Genomic DNA, 12,386 nt, shown 5'->3' with positions numbered 1-12,386 from the left:
CCTTAAAATCCAAAACAAAAGTCTCGCTGTCTGCAAATGTACTTGCCTTGGAACTAAAATTTGTATGTCCCCAAGTCCTAATTTCCATCTCCTATCAACCTGCATACTCAGTTTTTAATTTCCACTTGTATTTTAGAATTTGGTTTTTTGGGTGAGCATATCGGTTATCTTGAAAAAAAACTTGAAAAAAAAACTTTTTTTTCAATTAACCTGATATGCTCACCCAAAAAACCAAATTTTAAAATACAAGTGGAAATTAAAAACTGAGTATGCAGGTTGATAGGATATGGAAATTAGGACTTGGGGACATAAAAATTTTAGTTCCAAGGCAACTACATTTGTTTTGGATTTTAAGGTTTTTTTTTAAGATAACCGATATGCTCACCCAAAAAACCAAATTCTAAAATACAAGTGGAAATTAAAAACTGAGTATGCAGGTTGATAGGTGATGGAAATTAGGACTTGGGGACATAAAAATTTTAGTTCCAAGGCAAGTACATTTGCAGACAGCGAGACTTTTGTTTCGGATTTTAAGGTTTTTTTTCAAGATAACCGATATGCTCACCCAAAAAACCAAAATCTAAAATACAAGTGGAAATTAAAAACTGAGTATGCAGGTTCATAGGATATGGAAATTAGGACTTGGGGACATAAAAATTTTAGTTCCAAGGCAAGTACATTTGCAGACAGCGAGACTTTTGTTTTGGATTTTAAGGTTTTTTTTCAAGATAACCGATATGCTCACCCAAAAAACCAAAATCTAAAATACAAGTGGAAATTAAAAACTGAGTATGCAGGTTCATAGGATATGGAAATTAGGACTTGGGGACATAAAAATTTTAGTTCCAAGGCAACTACATTTGTTTTGGATTTTAAGGTTTTTTTTTAAGATAACCGATATGCTCACCCAAAAAACCAAATTCTAAAATACAAGTGGAAATTAAAAACTGAGTATGCAGGTTGATAGGAGATGGAAATTAGGACTTGGGGACATACAAATTTTAGTTCCAAGGCAAGTACATTTGCAGACAGCGAGACTTTTGTTTTGGATTTTAAGGTTTTTTTTCAAGATAACCGATATGCTCACCCAAAAAACCAAAATCTAAAATACAAGTGGAAATTAAAAACTGAGTATGCAGGTTGATAGGAGATGGAAATTAGGACTTGGGGACATACAAATTTTAGTTCCAAGGCAAGTACATTTGCAGACAGCGAGACTTTTGTTTCGGATTTTAAGGTTTTTTTTCAAGATAACCGATATGCTCACCCAAAAAACCAAATTCTAAAATACATGTGCAAGTTAAAAACTGAGTATGCAGGTTGATAGGAGATGGAAATTAGGACTTGGGGACACAATGAAATTCTTAAATACTTAAATAAGGTCCAGCTTCTTTGAGATTACTTATAGGAATGCAGCTACACATTCGTTTGAAATAATGAGCGAGCTGCTTGACAATTAAGAGAATTTTGGTTTTACCATTTTCAGGATATATCAAAATTTTTACTTTGAAACTTGATCAATACAAATATAATCAAACAAATTAAGAAACTCACCTTATATGACGCTGCCATTATTGATATCAGAATCTGTATCTTGGCCAGATTCTGATGATTTTAGATTGTCTTGACTGTTTTCAACATCAATTGAAAAAGGGTCACTATCTGGAGCGTGGATGGATTGTGTTTTGCGTTTTTTTGGCATGCTGCCCAAATGTCTTACTGTTGACATTCTTTTTGTTTTATTTTGGGTTAATGTGACTTCATAACGTCTTTTTGAATTGTTTATAATTTTAAAAAAAAATTTTTTCAAATTCGACTCTGTGTAGGTTGAGTCACATCTTTGAACAAGATGAAAAAAAAATTTTAAAGTTGATGTGAAGCGGCTGAAACTTTCATTTTGTTTCACCCTAGAGTTGCCTGACCATGAAACCAATGTAAACAATTTGCGGCTGAATATAACGTCTACTAACTTGTAGCTGACGTTATCGCCAAGAATGCCATTTCCTGGGCCGCAAACGCAATATAATTTAGGACACTAAAAATAATGGGCAACATTATATTTGAAATAAGTAGGCATAAAGAGCAAAATACTTACCAACTCATCAACGAACTCTTTTTTTTCCAATTTCTTTTCGAATTGTACCAGTTCTTCGATGGTGTCAATGGGTTTAAATGGTTCGATGTCAACATTACTTTGGTTTTGATTTGCACCTTTTGGTTGCTGTCCAAAATGCTTTTCGACCAGTGTGATTAAAAACTCCACACGCTGCTCCAGTTTGGAAATACTCTCGACAATGGACATGAGTACACCGCTGTTTAGAGTTCCTGTGTCGATAGCTTCATTTTCATTTGATGTGGGATAGAGGTGGAACGCCCCATCATTTCCAACAACAATAACCTGCTCCTCCGGTTGACTTTGGGTCGGTTGACTTAGTTGCTGTGTTTGGTGTTGTAGTTGTTGTTGGTGGTCTTGTTGTGGGTGGTCTTCTTGTTGATGGTCCTGTTGTTGGTATTGTTGGTATTCATGTTGATGTGGGTGTTGTTCGTATTGATGTTGCTGTTGTGTTTCCTGTTTATGCTCATGATGCTCTTGTCGCTGGTATTCAAAGTTCCATTGCTGAACCGGTTGGGAGTTGGAAAGCGCATATTCCCAAGATTGTTGTTGCGGTTGGGGTTCAATTTCTTTTTTGGTGTTGATCGTTTGAATAATCTGCAACGTTTAAGTGATGTCTTTCACAAATCAAATAAAAACAACAAAAAAAACTTACTTGGTTGTAATTGAACCTATCTTCATCAGAATTTTTAATTTTTTTGGTTGCAGCCAGTCTCTTTTTTGAAGGCCTTGGCGGTGGTGGAATAGGATCCGCATCGCTGGTGTCACTTTTTTCGGCCATAGCTTTGACCTCTGCTAAGGCCTGGCTGTAGGTGGGAATATATGATCTTTTAAGGATGCAATTATATTCTTTCCAGCCATCTTTAAGGCTCCCTGGTGGTGCTGTGGGGTTTTTCATTGCGGTATCTTTTTTGTTTTTCGGTGGCCACATCAATTTTCCATTGTTTTCCCAAAGCCGAGGGACAGGCGACAACAGTGATTTCCCATTCTCGATGGTTTGAACAATTTTGTAGTAATTAAACTCATTCTAGAATTGAAAACTTATTATATAAAATACAAATAAAAAGAAAAACATTACTACTTACCATCGCAGATTATTTTATTAACTTTTTTTTCACAGAGCCGTTGTTCGAATCGAATGTATTTTTTTGTTCAAATGCACTGCTTTTAGGTTTGTTTGTTAAATAACCTTTAGCTTCATGTGGTGAGTTGTGGTGAATTTCAATAAGTCATTACTTACCATTGGAAATTACTGGTTTACACGGAGAGTGTTTGCCGTTGAAGACAAACTTTTAACTTTCTGTGGAAACTGCTGCTGTTCCTGACAAACTTTTTTGTTTCGAATGTAACTTCTTTTGGAAAAAAAATAGAGTAGTCGTTCATTTGAGACAAAATAATGTAATAATAGGGTGACCGTTCCCGATTTTCTGAGTCATATGTAAATAGTGTGAATGGCGATGTTTAGCAATTTGGCACATCAAGTGGCGAACTTTTATTAAATTTTTCACAAAAACAAGAAAAATAATAGCCGTGTTTTATTATGGATGAGGATCTAGATCAGGATCAATTTTACACATAAAGACGAGTACATACTTTTGAAGCAAGTCGTGAAGTGAATTCATAAAATTTTTGATTGTGTTTAATTTTCAAATTAATTTTGTTCGAAAAAATGTATAGGGCGAGTTGATACACGAGTGAAAAAGATTCCAGTATATTTTGCAGGTGAACTCTATATTTCACGTCGTGAAGACAAACTCTCCAATTTTTTTTCACCACGAAAAAATATGTATATGGATTCACTTCACGACTTGCTTCATAAGTATGAACTAGGCTTAAATCAATAACAACACGGCGTGATCCTACTTTCTATCGGTATCATTTTCATTGAATCAGCAACTAGTTCCTATTTTGATAGGTAGATGGCTTTTGTACGTTCGTAGAAAAATAAGAGATGGAGTATTAATTGGATAATAAACGAACATGAGCGAAAAAGAGATGAATATACAAATATGCATCCATATCCAGATCGTTTTATTTTATCTACATATATGGGTCATCGGTCTTAGTAAAACGCAGCTAATGTAATATAACACATATTATTATTAATAATTGAAGATTTAAAAAAAATTAATTTTTCAAAAAGTAGAAAAGTGAAAATTTTCAAAAGTAGGTACTTTGTTATAGTTGTAAAAAAAAATATGTTTACTTTTTGCAAAAAGTTTTTGAAAAAGTACAAAATTGAATATTATTTTTTTTTCTCTTTGTAAAAAAGAGTATATAAATTGTTTTTTTAGGCCAACAAATAAGCTTTCTGCATCATTTGTTTTAATTTTTCAGCCCGAAAAACTATACAACAATGCGTTTGAAAATGTATCTATGGATTTGGATTTATTTTTCACATTTCAATTTCTTAACATACAGATGTATTTTTTTAACTTGTGAATAATATGGCCGTTAAACTTTTTATATTGATAAAATAATAAATTTTATTTTAACTTTAAGAAAATAAAAAATAAAAAAAAACATTTAAACGAAAATATTGTTTTAAAACAAAGTATACGCCATTTGAACAAAGAATTTGTAAAAAAAAAACAGAATTTTTAAATCCATTTTTTAAAACATAAATTTAAAGCAAAATATTTTTTCATATTATGTGGATTATAATATTGTTCATATATGATGATTGGGAACAAAAAAAATTAAAAAAGTAAAAAAACGAAACAACTTCGAAAAATATACAGATGGTCACCATATTTTTTTGACAGCGATGCTCATTAGAAATCTGATTCGAAGCCGCCTTTATATTTTTCGGTTTCAACTGATTCCAAATTGACACTGTTTTTTCATATAGCAGAATAGTGCGAAGTATAAGGTAGCTGACTCGTAACCAGGACGTCCACGGTTCAAATCCCGGAAAACCCATCAAGTAAGTAAAAGTTTTTTCAAATTAAATTATAACATTGATACATATAATTGCAGAAAGAAATAATGAATGGGGAAATAAAAATAAGAAATTAATAATAAAAAATAATAAAAAACATGACTACTTTTTTTTTTATTTCATTTTGATATACTTCGTTTAGGCTTCCAGAAGTCTACGACAGTACTTTTATAAGGTTTTGTAAGTATTCTTAGAGTTTGAGTCAAAGACATCTCTTGAAATCTACGGCTTCTAAGGGAATGCAAAACCCTGCACTTGGAAATATTATTACCTTCCTCAGAGCTTTCTGATAAAACTAAAAGCCTGCAATAAAAGACTTTTCTAGGAAGCTTATTGCATCTTGTATTTGCTTTTTTTTCTATAAGGCTTTAAAAAAATGTAATGAGTGTCTCCAATCAACTTTTATGTGACTGTTTAAGAGCCTGTCAAGCTTCTCGGGTGGGCCAAAAAGACTTCTCTATGGGCTTATACAAGCATTTTATCTTAATTGGAAATAGCTTCGTTAGTACCTTCAAGAAGTAAAATTGTTAGTTGGGTTAGCCTAGGTGGTATTTCAACTTTAACAAGACTTTCGCTCATAGTGAGAATAACAGGAGAGTGGTCAGAGAAAAGATCAAATCATTCCGTTATTTTAATTCGATTTGACGGTATTCCCTTGACTATAAAGAAATCAATCAAGTCAGGTATTTTCGAGGTATCTGCCGGCCAATAAGTTGGTTTTCCAGTAGAATATAAAATTAGTGTATGATTGATATTTTAAGTGATGCTAATTATTTGCGTTTATGAACGTGCTACAGGAATGATCGCAAATCATCTCTGCAGTGATGAGTTTGTACACCACGAGTTTTTACACCACTCTTGATTTTAATCAACCTTTCAAACAAGCTGGTTTTAGGTCCAGCTTCTCTACAATTGATCACTTACAAACCATATGCCAGAAAAACACCACTCTTGATTTTAATCAACCTTTCAAACAAGCTGGTTTTAGGTCCAGCTTCTCTACAATTGATCACTTACAAACCATATGCCAGAAAAATGCAAGGAATATAATATAACCATTTACTTTGCATTCATCGACTTTGCAAAAGCTTTCGATACAGTCGACCAGAGCTTCATTTGGGAGGCTCTTCTTAACCAAGGCGTTTATGACAAAATAGTCAGAATCTTAAAGAAAATGTATGAAAGGAGCACCGCACGCATAAAAACAGAATGTGTAGGCTATACAACGCAAAAATTCAGTTGTACTCATTTTTTTGTCCTTTTCTCATGATTTTTTTATTAAGTTTAAAGCATGTATTTTGTAAAAAATAAGCGGAATAATAGCCTGTTTTGACTACAGTCTAAATTAGATAATTTCGTAAATTAGGGCTGTTCGAATTTAAAATAAAATAATTTCCTGTACGATTTGACGAAATGAGAAATTATCTCATTTGGACAGGCTATAAATATCAATCTGTATGACAATTATGAAATTTTTGATAATGCAAATGCAAATATCCAATGAGTCTTAATCTTAGTATACACAATTGCAAGATCTTCCAATATTGGCAGAACTGTCAAAAGTCTTCCTAAAGCAACCAATTAGCGTCAATTGCCAATTTTCTACCAAGTGAAAATTGTCTGTTTATACGGTAAGATCATTTTATCAAAAAATTAGACAAATCATTGGGAGAAAATGAACTGATATCTGCCTCCGATTTTTTGTCATCTAATTAAAAATTGTCTGTTTATATGGTTGGAAGACTTTCGAGACCAAAAAATTGGTAGAAGACATTTTTTTTGAAAAATGACGGAGAATATGAACTTTATTTAGAAGTTGGATTGAGACAGGAACAAAATCGTAACTGATAGGGTATAGTCCCCTCCGTTTAGCTTGGGAAATAAATTATTAAAAATTTCATTTACAACGCGACGTGCTATAACTTTTAGCAAAGCCAATAAATTTTTACTTTATATTATTTTTAAATAAAGCTGTTTTAAGGAATAGTCTTTGAAAAATTTATGTTCAATTTCAAAATTTTGAAAAAATTTTAATTTTATGTAAATGAGTAGGTATAAACTCTGTTTTCAATTCTCTTATTATTTTTTATTCAAAAACCGAAAACCGGATGCGAAAGTGTTTTGTCGTTTTCAAGAAATTAAAAAAGAGAACTCCTTTTTAAATAAAAAAATATCTCCCAATTTGAATTTGGACTATGTTTTTAATAATATTGGAAGATCTTGCAATCATATACACTTAGCTTAAGGTTTAGACCAAAAAATGTATTCAAATAACCCTGTATATCCTTTGGTAAATGGTGACAGTTATAAGAAAAATAATTTAAAAAAAAACCGTAGCCATGTGTTTGAACTGAAGTGTAAAAAATGCACTTCGACATTGTGCACAATTCTCATTTCAAAATGGTTGAGAATACTCAATAAATAACGGAAACAAAAATGTGTTTCTTAAAGAAATCGACTTTTGTAATTAAGTAATTTTTCCATATTATTTAATTTTTGTACCATTTCAAAACTGAATTTGTATTTTTTGCAGTAGTTAATTGTTGATTTTTTAAGAGATAAAAGAAGCAATAGTTGGTAGGCTAACTTTTACCATAGATTTATGAGTGAAAATAGTGGAAACCCCTATTCATTTAGGTTTTTGATCGGAAATGGTGAAAGTAAAACACCGCCTTCAGATAATTATTTTGGCTCTCAAAAGTCAGTGAACATATTCTTATGTTCGCTGACTTGTACACACGCATAACTTAAAGAGTTTTCTTTTTCATAAAAAAAGACCAGAAAGTACGTACGAAGCACATGATATTTCTGTTATTCAACAAGTTTTTTCCGTACATTTCGAAATATGTAGGTATAAGAAAATCAACATTATTCAATGTACCTCATATGTACATGAGAAGCATTGACATCTTTCCAATGAAAGAAGAATTAATCCTGAGATCCTGACCATGGACACGAAGGATTTGAGTATCCAACAGCGAAACAGGAATGAGCTTTTACTTCGTAATTAAGGGCCAACCAATATATCGTTCTTTCACAGAAATCAATACTTTCATTCAATTGTGCCGCATTACTCAAGTATCTTTTCATCGGCTAAGTGCAAAAATAATCACACACAAGTTGATGATAATGAGTAGGTGGTAGCTTATTTAACTCTTCAACAAAAACTGGCCACACAAAAACCATAATCTAAAAGCTTAAAAAATGTCATCTTGTGAATTGAACGAGGCACGTTTTGCCTTTTGAGAAAAATATTCTTTTAGGTTAAAGAAATAAAATATATGTTCTATATTTGATTTATACATCTGATATCAATTTTTGCAACTTTCCTTTTATGTTTACTATTTAACTGACACTGTTGTTGGTGGTAACTGTTTAACATATTAAAAAAAAATCTTGTAATATGTATATAAAATTCCCTTGATTTTGATTTGCATTAATAACACTGTATGACAAAAATCAATTTTCAAAAAGTACTTTTCTCGGGACATCTAGAACACTTAAAAGAAGATGTTAAACGTGTAGTATAACGGCATACAAATTTTGTTTTCAATACATAAAAAAAAAAACTTTTTCTTCCAAAAATTTTAAACAGAAACGTCAAATATCAAAATTTTCGATTAATTCTGGAAGTTAAATTTAGTATATTATTCATTTCTTTTTTTGTGAATTTAAGAACAAAGTTAGTAATTGTTCCAAAAAAAAAAACAATTTATTTAAGTTTTTTTTATTAAAGCCCGATTTTCCTAAATCCGGCCGTTGTTCCTAATTTCGGCTAACTAGTGTCCCATTTTTGGCCACCGGCTTAATGGCTATAATGGCTATGTGAAGCTGGCACCCCCAAATGCTAATTTTTTTTCAAACCTGTCTGGTTCGATTGCTCAAGGTTAGCCCAGCGCCCAGGATACCAAAGGTTTTTTTTCGCTAGCACACCCTTAGTTCTAAAATTATAACGGAATTATTTTTTTTTTTCACCTCAAAAATCCCAAAAAATAATTTTTCTTTATTCAGTGTAAAAATTGTTGGATTTGCATTGTGGTTCGTTTTCCCAAAGTTAGCCGTAATTGGGGGGAGTTACGTAATAGGGGGGATTTTCTCATACAAATAATGGGCAAAAGGCGCAGATGCTGACTACTAATCGAGGGGCGGCGAACTTGCTGTTTTAGTTTAGAATACGAAATGTGCAATTACTAATGGGAGAAAAAAGTCATTGGAAAATTTTTTTTACAGAATTCTATCTGCAAGACATCAGAAAATCGTCATGGAAAAATCTATTTGGCTTCTATGAGGTGAACAGATCGGTCCCAAAATCTGCCGCCCTAGGCTGCCTACTAAGCCTTATGGCAAATCCGTCACTGAGCCCAGGCTAGCCCAAGATTTTTTTTCGCTAGCCCACCCTTAGTTCTATAATTATAACGGAATTATTTTTTTTTTTTTCACCTCAAAAATCACAAAAAATAATTTTTTTTATTCAGTGTAAAAATTGTTGGTTTTGCACTGTGGTTCGTTTGCCCAACGTTAGCCCAGGATAGCCCAAATTTTTTTTTTTCTTGATTGCACAATTTTTTCAAAAGATACAACAAAAAACTTAGTTTAAAACCGTAGTTTGTTTGCCCAAGGTTAGCCGAGGAAAGCCCAACTTTTATTTTGCTATCCTACGCTTAGTTTAAAAATCATAGAAGAATTAGTTTTTATTCACCACACAAAAAAAGTACGTATACACCACAGTGACCTTTTTTAACTTATAATTAAGAACAATTAAATCCACTGGTACTTGCATTGCGCCTCAAATCTTTTTAATTTGACTTAACATTTTTACTTGATTGAATGTAGTCCATATAACATTCCTGTTAAGAAGCTTAAGTTGACATTTAACATTAAAAACCACAACCAAACAATTTTTCAAGTCTTAAAATCAATAATTTTTTGGTTCGCCATATATAAGTACCTAGAAAAGCTACATGCTTAGTAAAATATATCCAAACATTTTTCAAAAGTAACAATAAATATAAAATGGTGTAAAGTAATTTCTTTTTCAAAACACGAATATACACAGAGAAAAAATAAGGCAGGGATGACTATGCTTCTGGTATATTTAACTTTATTTCTGGTATATTCAACTTTATTCTGATTAAATATACTAGAAGTAAAGTTATCCCTGGCGTTATGTTTTCTCCGTGTAGGTAAAACTTTTTTCAAATAACCAACCTCTTAAAAATCAAAAATTGTTTTTTTTTTCAGTGTAAAAATTATCCCTTTTCCATTTTTTCTCAATTAACCAAGCTAGTTCCAACAAATTACATCACTTTTTTTCGATAGCCAACCCTTAGTTCAAAAGTTATAACAAAAAAAATTGATTTAAAAAGTGATGTAATTTGTTGGAGCATGGTTAATTGAGAAAAATTGGAAAAAGGATAATTTTTACACTGAAAAGGACAAAATTTGAACTAAGTAGTTTTTAACCAAGACTACGTTATTTTAAACACATTTGTTTTAACCCACTTCTCGGTAGGTCCATTATTTTTCTGCGTGTGACTTAAACGCTTAATATAAACTATTTTGAATGTCGTCATTTTATATTTATTCTGTTCCCAAAGAAATGATTGGAAAAGCATCCCAGCACAATTCCACATTTAAAGAAATTCCATGTTTAAATAAAATCACCTTTGAGTAAAAAAATCATACTATTTTATGGTATTTATCTTCTATTCCCTATAAATTTAAAACTATCAAAAATAATCTCAATTTTATTTTGGAAATAAGTTAGCTGAGAGGGGGGGGGGGGGGGCACTTTTTTGAAGCCCCAGGCCCCCACAGCTTTAAATCCGGTCCTGATTATAGGAAAATAATTAATCGCTGTCTTCATTATTTAAATGGTGGCCAGGGAAAATTATGGTGTCTTCCACTTACGCAGTCTGGTGAATTTTATGTCCAAAGGGTGTACTTCCCACACCAAAGAGAGTGTACAAAATATACCGTTTCGGTTGATCTGAGAATCGAATAATTTTATGCGCCATTAATGGTGTATAATAAAAAACAATTGAATATCGGCGTATTTTTTTCACGAAATCTTAAAAGAAATGTTGAAATTTTGCACAGGAAAGATGATGGTATAATTTTTATACCATCTTTTATGATAAATACACCATTTTATTCAAATTTCTCAATTTTAGAATAAAATTATTGAATTTAAACCAATTTATACACCAGTGGGCTACTTGAGTTGTATTTTGAAAAAAGTTTTTTGTTATCTTTTGAACTAAGGGTGGGCTAACGAAAAAAAAGTAATGTAATGTTGGAATTGGTATGGGTAATTGAGACAAAATGGAAAAAGGATAATTTTTACACTGAAAAAAAAAAACAAATTTTGATTTTTAGAAGGTTGGTATTTTGAAAAAAGTTTTTTTTGTTATAACTTTTGAACTAAGGGTGGGCTAACGAAAAAAGTGATGTAATTTGTTGGAATTAGTTTGGTTAATTAAGAAAAAATGGAAAAAGGATAATTTTTACACTGAAAAAAAAAACAATTTTTGATTTTTAAGAGGTTGGTTATTTGAAAAAAGTTTTACCTATATTCGTGTTTTGAAAAAGAAATTACTTTACACCATTTTATATTTATTGTTACTTTTGAAAAATGTTTGGATATATTTTACTAAGCATGTAGCTTTTCTAGGTACTTATATATGGCGAACCAAAAAATTATTGATTTTAAGACTTGAAAAATTATTTGTATGTTGTGGTTTTTAATGTTAAATGTCAACTTAAGCTTCTTAACAGGAATGTTATATGGACTACATTCAATCAAGTAAAAATGTTAAGTCAAATTAAAAAGATTTGAGGCGCAATGCAAATACCAGTGGATTTAATTGTTCTTAATTATAAATTTAAAAAGGTCATTGTGGTGTATACGTACTTTTTTTTGTGCAGTGAATAAAAACTAATTCTTCTATTATTTTTAAACTAAGCGTAGGATAGCAAAATAAAAGTTGGGCTTTCCTCGGCTAACCTTGGGCAAACAAACTACGGTTTTAAACTAACGATTTTGGAACTAGCTGATATGAAAAAAAGATTTGAAAAAATAGTGCAATCAAGAAGTTGGGCTATCCTGGGCTAACGTTGGGCAAACGAACCACAGTGCAAAACCAACAATTTTTACACTGAATTAAAAAAAAATTATTTTTTGTGATTTTTGAGGTGAAAAAAAAAAATAATTCCGTTATAATTTTAGAACTAAGGGTGCGCGAACGAAAAAAATCTTGGGCTAACCTGGGCTAACCTTAGGCAATCAAACCAGATAGATTTGAAAAAAGAAAATAGCATCTGGGGGTGCCA

At 31.6% G+C, this 12,386-nt stretch overlaps 1 pseudogene; it reads right to left on the bottom strand.

Moving 5' to 3' along the window:
* Window positions 1-1,555: 1,555 nt before the first annotated feature.
* Window positions 1,556-2,718, bottom strand: LOC129921039 (uncharacterized; annotated as a pseudogene).
* Between the last annotated feature and the right edge of the window lie 9,668 nt (window positions 2,719-12,386).

Source organism: Episyrphus balteatus, chromosome 1 (genome assembly GCF_945859705.1).
Source record: "Episyrphus balteatus chromosome 1, idEpiBalt1.1, whole genome shotgun sequence".
In the NCBI taxonomy this organism is placed as follows: Eukaryota; Metazoa; Arthropoda; class Insecta; order Diptera; family Syrphidae; genus Episyrphus; species Episyrphus balteatus.
Note: the sequence above shows the minus strand (reverse complement) of the source record. Positions and strands in the feature narration are given on the sequence as shown.